Below are 10,753 nucleotides of genomic sequence, written 5' to 3'. Positions count from 1 at the left end.
AGGACAATTTGTGTCCACAGACTTGCATGGGACTTTGCAGTTCTAAATAAAAGAGAAAAAAATCATTGTCAGATTGTGGTGGCCCACGCCTTTAATCCCAGCACTTGGGGGGCAGAGGTAGGTGGATCTCTGTGAGTTTGAGGCCTGGTCTACAGTGCGAGTTCCAGGACAGGCTCACCCAAAGCTACAGAGAAACCCTTTCTCAAAGGAGAGAGAGAGAGAGAGAGAGAGAGAGAGAGAGAGAGAGAGAGAAGCACATGAATCCAGCTACCTAGCATAAAAGACACCTAAGTAAAGCCGTGGTAACCTAAATGCTGAGTATCCCAAGTGAATAGCACTGCTGCTGCCTCTGTCCTGTCTTCCAGTGTCTCTTCCTTTTCTTTATACCTTCATTTCCACAGGCAAATTTGTGGGATTTCTGTTCTGGATAGGGTAAAATGAGACTTCACACCTAGGTCCATTTCAAACTATTGGAAACTGTGCCATCTCGTTTGTAAAACAGAAGCATTCAAATCCATCACCTATAAGACCTTTCTCCAAACCAAGCTTCCAGCTTTCTGAAGAACTCCAGCCATGAACAACAGTTACTCCCCTGTGTACAAGATAACTTTAATGAGAGCATCTTAGAATTTTGAGTTCCATTCATGAATCCTTGTGTTCCATGGGGTTAATTCTACAAAGTGCTAGACTGGAAAGGGTTGAGGAGAATAAAAGTAGAATGTATGTAAATTATGCTGTCAGTTTAATGTATTTGAAATCATTAAAATAGTGAACCCAACTTGGACTTTGAATTTCGAGTTCTGGGAAGTCCTCTCAGGGCTCTCAAAGGGCTCTCCCCCAACCTTGGTGAGTGGGGACCAAGGGAAAGGCACACGTTTGCTTGGAAGCAATCTTGACCAGTAGTACCTAGCTCCGTGTCTCTAACAGGGTCCTCATCCCTGAGAAGAGAGGATAACCTACACAAATGCTCCATGGAAGTCTATAGAACAAAGACAAGCCCTTCAGAGGGCAAGTGATCCCACTCCAGACTCCATTCGTAGCCACCTCTAATCTTACTCTTGTCAATCGAAGTTCCTTCCCTTATGTGTGTCTCCGTATTTCTCTCTGCTCTGCCAGTCAACACAGATAAACTAGCACACGCATGATCCCAGTACAGGAACTCCTGTTGTAATAATCTACTCTCCCCTACCTAGTGTCCAAACCTGGAGGCCAGCTCCTGAGAAGCAACTTCTCCATAGATATGCAAGAAGGTTTGGCCTTTCTAGAGACTTCCTCCCAGGCCAACTTTTCCGAATGGAAACTCTCAGAAGTAAAGCCTGCTGGAGCGCTGCATGTTCTAAGCAGACTGCTTCCCATTACAGAGGGCTCCTAGGAGAGGCTGTCCTGTTGTGAAATATGTGGTGGCAGGCATTTTTCCTTGCTCTTCTTTTGAGGAGTTCAGATAACGCTGTTGCCTTGCTTCTCCCAGATGCCTCATGGGGTTCCACCGCATAACTGGGCCCTGCAATGGAGTGAAGAAAATGAAGTCTAGTACTGAGACAAGCAAGAAAGGGCGGCGTGCCTCGTTTATGTGTATTTCTTCAACTCCCTTCTATCCTCGCGTAGGACTTCTGTCGCCTTAGAAGAGACAGTACTCCATCTAGTTCCTTCCACATTCCACGACCTTCGAGGTGCTTCTTCTGGAAGGAGCCTGATGTGTTGTGGCAGCCAGAGAAGGTTTTCAAAGGATGAGCCATCTAGTGGCCGCCATGGTGAACTGCAGCCTGCCTCTCAACCGACCCGTTGCTAAGGGCAGCAGCTGCAGCAGTTCATCTCGCTGTCGGAGGCGGAGAATCATGGGATGTTTACATTGAGAGCGACCTCCAGAGATTTCCTGTCAAGACATCTGCCTCCAACCAGCATGAACAATATGTCTTATGCATATAGCGTTGTATAAAACAGTTACAAATAGTACCATGTTTTAATTCTCACACCAACCCCATGAATTTTGATGTCATCATTATTTCCATTTTAAAGATGAGGCAACGATCGCTCACAATTTAAATTTCTTGGGTAAAAATCACAGTATCTCCTTTGCAAGTCAACCATTTGCTGACCTCAGGAAAATAGGTGGGCGTTTAGAGACCTGCCCCATCTCATCTCACATCTGAGGTTTTATTTTATTTATTTATTTATTTATTTTTCAGGAAAATCAACCCAGTGTTTGGAGCTGATTTTACATAATAGTTTTGAGTTATGAGTGATTCTTTTCTACTTACAGATTTCTCTTCAAATTTCTCTGTCAATTGGACAAATCAAAGGGTCTCAGTGAAGGGTTGAGGAAGAATTGTCATAGGCCAACTATGGGGAGGAGGGGCTGAGTTCAGCGACTGGGCTGGTGGGGCACCTGGGAATACAGGAGAGGAGAGAGAATCACAAGAGGTCTTGTAAGAGGAAATTAAGCCGGATATAACCCCGATGTGAAATCACTGGGCACATCTACAGTCCTTGCTTTAAATATTCAGCAGTCTTCAGGGAGAAAACGAATTAGCCAATAGGGTCATTGACAGCAGAATGAAAAGAGCGTTTGAAAGCAGAAAAATAAATAAAATAAATAAATTTAAAACACTACCATTTACCTACTCAGCAACCCCGTTAGAGACTCAGTTTCTCGCAGGGGTTGAAACCACTGCCTGTGTCTGCACCATCTGATCTACTCTTATGTGCATACGATTAAGCATGTTTGTGTGTGTGCAGGTACATGGGAGGGGGTGCATGTCCAAGTGCATGTGCATATGTGTGGAGGTCAAGGACAGCACCGGGTGTCCTCCTCAGTGGCTGTGCAACTTGTATTTCGAGACAAAGTCTTTACGGAATCTTGAGGTCATTGATTTGGCTACCCTGGCTGGATAGCAAGTCCCAGGGATGCTCCTGTCCTTGTCTACGCAGACCTGGGATTACAGGCCTGAACAGACATGATCCGGTCTTCACGTTTATTCAGCAAGCACTTTACAGACTGAGCCATCCCCCAGCCCTCTTACTTACTCTTGTTCTGGTCCTACTCACCCGCCATCCATCTACTTTCATTCCATCCTCTAAGGTGCAAACTGCAGGACCAAGTCCTTGGTAACCTATGCCACCCCAGAATAAGCTTAGGCAGAGATGCAATTCTGTGTGCTTGGTGTTAGAAAGGGAGGCATTGTTAACGGAGAACTTGATTTAACAGCTGAAATGGCAAGCTGAGGGTGTTTGTTTCTTCAGATCATTGCTTGTTAAATTAAAGAAAAACACATTTTAATAAAGAGCTATATCCATGTTTGGTGGGGGGGGCTTCAAAGCGGGGTTATTAGGATTGAAGACGAGGATGGGAGTCTCCCCCACACAGGCACAGCCTCTCTCCTGAGCTCTCTGAAATCATAGCTACAGCTCTTAAACCTGGAGGTTGGAAGCTGGAGGCTGCCTGCGGTGCCAGATGTAAGTTCTGTGATCCTGCCTTTTCTTTGGTTATCCCTAAGAACCAGAACGTCTAAAGGAAGGGTGGAATCAGACTGCTTCCAGTGTGTTCCCTACACTTAGGGTGAGCTGAATGGGTCACATGTGCACTCCAGCTCATCCCTGTGCCTCAGCCTGCTCATCTCCCCAGTAAAACAGCATAGAATCATGTCCAGGTTCATTTCTAACCCAGAGCCCTGTCTAAAAATGCAATCTATCGAGCCCTTTTCTCGTGAATGGATTCCAGTCAGTTCCAATTCACAGAAATATTTCCTTTTCTTAGTATTTAGGAAGTCGGGTAATCTCCACTGCAGGGGAACAGACTGAAAGCAAGCAGGAACTTGGGGGGAATGAAAAGCTAGAAGATTTTCATCTTATCATACTGGTCTTTCTCCTTGTAATCTGCAAAACTCAGAGGAATCAGGATGCTCTTCCCTTGCCAATCTTCCCACAGCACTGCAAGGAGATGGATCCAAAGGCAGTCAAGATGACAGTGGTATGCTGGTGCCAGACCTCAGACCCAGAGACTCCACTCTCACGTGTGCAAGTCTTAGCTTGTCTTAGCAACAAGAATGCCTCCAAGAGCACCGGCATTAAAATCTCACATTCATTCATTCACAAACCTTGTTAAAGGTTGTTTTTTTTTTTTTTATGAACCAGACATTCTTGGTAAATATTTCTGAACTTGAGGGGCGTTCATGATATTTCCCAAAGGCTGCCTCTTCAGTGCATCTTATCTAAATCTTACAAGAACCCCAAGAGTCCTGGGATCTGAACTGGCCATTTTTGCAGAAGCAGAAATGCATTTATCTCTCTCCCCATATCACAATGCACTTCTCTCCAGCTTTGAATCAAATGTCTAGCCTACCCTGTCCATAATGCCTTTCCTGATTCTCTCTGCCAAATATTCATGCCAACATATCGACTTCATTTCCAATGCTGCCAGATTGGTGTTGTGGGAAGAAAATAAATCTAATGTGAACCTGTGCTCAAATCTATTCCTCACCATTCACTGGATTGTTAACCTTCCTTCAGGCCCTTTATTCTACTTTCCTCACAAGATAAAAGGTATAATGAGGGCATGATAAGAAGTCCACAGGCCCCCCTGTAGGGGGCGGAGGGCTGCATCTTTGGCTGTGTGCCTTTATGTAAATGTGGCACAGGGATCCTATGAGCTGGGCAGCAATAGTCTAGAGAAAAATCTCTCTAGAGTCTGGAGTTTATTTATTTACTATTTATTTATAGCAAATTCTTACAACTCAGCTGGGCTCAGCTGTTGAGTAAACCATCCTGTCTGCTCTGAATGGAAAGATGGACACATGAGTAGACAAGGGAAAAGAGAAAACAAAAATAAAACCCAGTTGAGAAGGTGGGCTATCAGTGTAGATTTTGTAGAGAAACAGAAGCTTCCATGCCAGTCAGAACTTTCTTAACAGCTCTGGGAAGCCCATGTTTGAGAGAAAACTTGTGTGACCATTTAATGCATCATACTGCCCCAAAAGAGGGTGACTCTGGGGACAGTTGTGTGCTCCTGAGTAGCTGCCAGTGATAATGTGGCATCACCTTGAGAGTTTTTTTAATGCAAAAGGCCAAGAAAAGAATAGAAACTTGAGTTGCCTTCTTCATTTCCTCAGTGAAAACCACAGAGTAGGAAAGAGCATGGTCCAGGGAGGGCACTCTCTACTGGTTAGGGTTTAACCCATTTCTTCCGGCTGCCTCCTTGCAGACAGGGTCTGAGCACTGAGTTTTTCCCAAGAAGCTGCCAGACAAAGCAGCTCTGCCTCCTAACAAAGCTGCCCTGTTGGAATGGAAGGCTGAGTGCAGACATCTCTTCCACCAAGGGAAGAAAAATGATATGAGGGCGGCTTGGATGGGAACGATATTTCAGGCATGGCTAGCTGTTAAAAATGAGCTAATTCAGAAGAGGCACATTTAAATAAATATAATGCAAAGGCACAATGGCACAAGATAATAGTTCTGAACGGGGAATTCTAATGACTTCAAGCGCGTCTCACAGGGCAATTAATACACATGGCCAGGCTGCAGCAGCGCTAGGCAGAGGGAAGGGAGAAGCAGGTTGCAGTAGAAAGGGAGGTGTGGGGGGGAATCACAGCAGCTGACAAAAATAGGATTTGATTTTCTTTGCAGAGGAGTAATGCTTACAAATATAATAAAAGAGGAAAATAAGTGTGTCAGGTTTTTATAATTCAACTTGTAAAATTCAGAATGATTAGTTTTTGAAGAGGGCAATTAGTCCTATTTTGCATATTCATGAAGATTTAATGAAATGGGGTTGAGTTTTCACCATTCTTTTCCAGTTACCCCCTTCATTACCCTTCCCCCACCATAAACTAAAAACATATCTGATGCCCATCAAAGAGAAGGCTCCTTCCCTCAATTCATAGAACAGTTTCCAGGCTGATTGCTACCTACGGATGCCCAGGGTTATCTTTAGGAAATTACTTATTTAAGACCCTGCGGTAATAATGTAATAATAAGGAGTGTGAATCTGCAGAAATTTTTGATGACAGAAAACTAAGAGATTACTTAAAGCAAGTGGCCGACCCCTCCCCCAGACAGGGGGACAGCCGGTTAGGAACAGAGAAAGCAGAAGATAGAGAGGAAAGACAGAAGGGGGAGGGAGGCCAAGAGGAAAGAGAAATAGGATTGAAGAAAGAGTAGGACCAAAGTGAGAGAGAAAGGAGAGGAGAGAGAGGGGGTGAGGGAGAGAGAGAGAAGAAGAAGAAGGAAGGAAGAAAGAAAGGAAGGAAGAAAGAAAGAAGAAAGAGAGAGAGAGAGAAAGAAAGAAAGAAAGAAAGAAAGAAAGAAAGAAAGAAAGAAAGAAAGAAAGAAAGAAAGAAGGAAAAGAAGGAAACAAGAAAGAGGGACAAGGAAAAAAAAGAAACTGTCCAGTTTGGCAAATGCTTAGGGGATAATAGTAAGGCTACTAGAAGATGCATTTTTCTCTTTTTGTGTTGCCAAAGGAAAGCCCACCTAAGAGCCCAGGAACAGAGCACTCCTAAAGTAACACACAGCGCCAGAAGCCACCTCAGCACAGGGAAACTCTCCTGGCTCACGTAGCGGCTGCCTTCTCAACACACTGATTTCTGTTGTGGCCGTGTTTGTTTGTGTTTGTGTTTTAGCGTCATCACTTTCTTAACGTTTGCTACCACGATCTCTTCAGTCAGCTCCGAACTTCCAGTCCTGGCATTCTCCCTCCTTCTGGAGCCAGCTTAAAGTTTCAGGGCCTCCAGACACTGCCTTGATTTAGGTCCTCCCACTGTGCAAATGTTTGGTTTTAAAGTGTGTCAGTTTCCTCCCATTTCTACCTGCAGACATTCGATCTGGAAAGGCCTTAGAGAAGTGACAGTTTTAGCAACTGCAGCATGCCAACATGTGGGCTGATTTTTGTCTGCACAAGAATTTGCTCATGAAAAACTCAAGGCTTAGCCAGTGGAGCTTCTTTTTATAATGAAAAGCAGTGAACACAGGGACACATGTTTGTTCAAGATGCTGAGAATGAGGGAAGGTGGAGACTCTCCAATTGTGACATTTATACCATTCCTTCAAAGGTTCAAGGAACACTGGTTCGAGGAACACTGCAGAAGAACAGGGAAGAGAACATAAAAAGCAAAAGACAGGAAGGACCTTGGAGTCATCTTCTGGACAGGATACAACCATTTAAATTACAAAAACACTGCAACCATGCTTACCTACCCCAAATCTGAACATAAGGGTTCAATCAACAGCCAACCATAGATAAGGGTCCCCTAGTGAACTAGTGGCCACTATTTGAGAAGTCATTGCCGTTGGTTTCATAGCCACTGTTTAGCCCACCCAGGTCCATGGTCATACAGATCTGTACCAAAGAGTTCCACAATAGTCTGGAATGGAGTAAGACAAAGGTTTATTTATTTGGGGATAAACTCACAGTGAGTGTAGCAATACACAATTCTCTGCATGTGCTGGGAACTGAAACCGAATCCAGCAGAAAAGGGGCCACACACACTTTTTGTCTGCATTTATAGTACATGACCATGCCCAAAGTGGCCTGGCATTTTAAAAACTATTGACTGAAGGAGTTCCTACAATACAGATGACCTAGGTTAAACCCATTGGGTTTCAAAACAAAACAGAACAGAACAAAACAACACACACACACACACACAGTGGCAAGTCCAGAGCTCACACTCACGGGCCTACCCCAAATGGAGGTTTTGAAGATTCCACACTTAGATCTCAGCTCACCCCTGTAAGTGTTATAACAATTCACAGGTGGTTGAATTACAGGGCTAGCATGTCCACACACCCATACAGATATATACCCATATGGACAAATACTCACACAGGCACATACCCACATAACCCTATGTGACAGGGAACTACCCCAAGGTAAAGACACCAAGTGAGAGACTCAACACCCTGGCTTGTCCCAGGAGGTCCTCAATGTACTAACACTGAAGGTTGATGATAGTCAAGGGATGGAACTTTTTTGTTTGTTTGTTTTTAGAGTTTAAAACAACGACAGTAAATCAAGTCCAAAATGCCAAGTTGTTTTTTGTTGCTGTAAATGGAAAGTATAGTGCAGCTCCCTAAGTGTGAACAGCAGAATTAAATACAGGACTAGGAAGCAGCTCAGCTGCTTTTGCCTAGCAAATCCTGGTGGTCTGCCAGAAGAAGCCAAAGAGAAAGCACAGGGACAGGAGCAAAGTGTCATGCTTAATGGCATTACCCTAATGGAAGGGCATCGGGGTGATAGACATTCTCGTATTGCATTCTGCTGTCGTGGCCCAATTTTCCTTCTCTTTCCCAGAATCAGGGGGAATAAAAAAAAATATTCCCCTTACAAAGAGTAGAAACTTCTCCCATAATATAGGCAAAATCTAGAAGCTGGGAATCCAAAGCTATGGGGAATTTTGGGGGTAGACAGACAGGAACTCTACTTCTGACTGGAACTGTGACCTTGTGAAATTATTGGCCTTAAGAATTTTTTTATTACTAAATTTGTTCTTTGGCATTTTCCTACATGTACACAATGCATTATGATTATTCTCACCACCCCCACTCTCCCCTTTCCTTCTTCCTGTAAGTTCATTTTCTGTGTGTGTATGTGTGTGTACAGAAAGGGCTATGGTTGCAAGAGACCCCCTAAAGTCAGCCATTGTCTTGAGAATCACCTGTGACTGGTACCTGCCCTGAAGCAAGATCAAAACCAGCTGCTAGAATCCTCCCCTAAATGGCAAAAATTGTTTTCCCATGTTTTTAGTCTATAAAACCTCATCTTTCAATACACTGAAATCTGGGAAATTCAGTCAAATTCAGGAAGAACAAAATTTTTTTGGCCTGTAAATTCCTGCTAGAAGTTGACTTCAGGTGTGGTGTATAAGAGGGGTTGAGTCTTGGAATCCTACCCTTTCCCCTTCCCCCTGAACTCCCTGCCCAATGACCGGGACTGCTCTTTTCTCCTCACCACCATTGCACACCTGCCCCTGGAATAGAGTATTGGTTTCCTTCTCAGGCCTCTGTGGGGACCTATTGAGAAACTGCCTGCGGAGAATTCACACTCTCCAAAGGTGGCTGCATGCTGTCCTTGTGAGGAAATAAGACTTCACAGTGCATGACTGTCTAATTCATAAATAAATATTACACGTGTTCCCAGGCGGCCCATTAGCCAGTTATAGCAATCAGCATCTCAGCCAATTAAAGTCCTTTTCAAGACTTAAGTCTGTTGACTCTGGAAACACGAGAAGCCTAGTAGTCTTGCAGATATACCTGAGAGCAAATGGCACTCTGCTTTGGAAGAAGAGGGAGTGTGTCATGGGTGGAAGGGGGGAAAAGGTAGGGTGTATCTGTGAGGTTAAGACCCAGAATGAGAAGATCTGGAGAGAAGGTGTTTCTATTCATTTTACCTGAAGCAAAACACTCTTCCAGGGCAGCCAGAGACTAGAAGATCTGTTCTAAGTGCTTTTTTTTTTTCTGTCTTGGATTTTATGATTTTTGGTTTGTTTTTTGGTAGAGTCCTTAAGTGTCCTGTTTTGAGTGTTCTATTTTCATGACCCAGCATGCTGCCTGCCTGGAATACAGTTGGTAGAAATTCACAGTAGATAAAATAGTCTAGCTAGGTGCGATGGCACACATATGTTGCTCCAGTGCTCCAGAGGCTGAAGCAGGATGGCTGCGCTGCGCGTATGAGGCCAGATTAATCTGTACAGGCCACGCTGGACCATAGCGAAACACTGGCTTAAAACAAAACAAAATTTAGAAGTAATAACCATCATCAAAATAAATTACAACAAGCAGACAGTCATTATTTCCGTAGTCTCGGTGAGAGCCAGATCTTGCATGCATGGGTGCCTGAGAGAGTCACAGTCCTGAATCCTAGTTTGAACTTCTTCATTTCCTCACGGAAATTTATACTACCCCATACCAAGAAATCCTGTTGCATTCACCCTCTTCAAAGCTCTTCCCAGGGAGGAAGATTCCTTCGGTACCAGGAACTCAGGGACCCAGTCCAGGGGACAGTGGAGGGTCTGGGATTCCCACCCTGCTGACTGCCAAGAGGTCTGGCTGTGCTCCCAGCAAATGTATGTGTAAGTCTTCTTCCCTCCTGCATCCCTCTCCAGGGCTGCCAGGACCCTCCACGTGGAAATCTGTTGCCTGTGAAATTGTACTGATACAGCGAAGGGAAAGGAAGCGCAAAAAATAACTTCCCTAGACAATCAGAGCAGATTATTTTAATGAGGGTTTGGAAATGGGAAACAAATGATACCAAATTAGCCTTGCTCTCGTTAGTCAACTGGGTGGTGAAGGCCTCAGCCTTTGCCTGACTCAGCAGTGAGTGAGTATAGGAAACTGCCCCAGGCTTTGGGAAGCTCCTCACGGGATACCCTCACATTCTGACGGAGGGGGACACTTCAACTCGCGTGACTCCATTCAAATAACCCACAGGCTGCTGTAGCCCACATCTTCACAAAAGTTGCTGTGCTTAGAAGCGCAGGTACATGTAGGAACAGGGGTCCTTGAGCTCACTTGCAGGACAGAATGGCAAATGACAGGAACCAATATTTCCAGTTTCCCAGGTGCTGCCCCAGACCAGATGCAGGTGCACTCCATTAAAACAGAAAAAAAAATAATGAATAAATAAAAAAAAGGCTGAGTGGTGGTGGCACACGACTTTAATCCCAGCACTCAGGAGGTAGAAGCAGGTGAATCTCTGTGAGTTTGAGGCCAACCTGATCTACAGCAGTTAGTTCCAGGACAGGCTCCAAAGCTACAACGGAAA

At 44.5% G+C, this 10,753-nt stretch overlaps 1 long non-coding RNA gene across 1 annotated transcript in view; it reads right to left on the bottom strand.

Annotated features, from left to right (window-relative positions):
- Nucleotides 1–588: 588 nt before the first annotated feature.
- Nucleotides 589–10,753, bottom strand: part of LOC146894775 (uncharacterized) — a 170,154-nt gene continuing 159,989 nt past the window's right edge. Inside the window, exons 3-4 of the long non-coding RNA XR_015001095.2 lie at nt 2,259–2,386; nt 589–1,501 (exon numbers count right to left, since the gene is read on the bottom strand). This is a non-coding gene — a long non-coding RNA (uncharacterized LOC146894775). The remainder of the gene's footprint in view (nt 1,502–2,258; nt 2,387–10,753) is intronic.

This window comes from Myodes glareolus, chromosome 5 (assembly GCF_982192425.1).
Source record: "Myodes glareolus chromosome 5, mMyoGla1.1, whole genome shotgun sequence".
Taxonomy (NCBI): domain Eukaryota; kingdom Metazoa; phylum Chordata; class Mammalia; order Rodentia; family Cricetidae; genus Myodes; species Myodes glareolus.
This window is presented reverse-complemented; position numbering and strand designations above follow the sequence as displayed.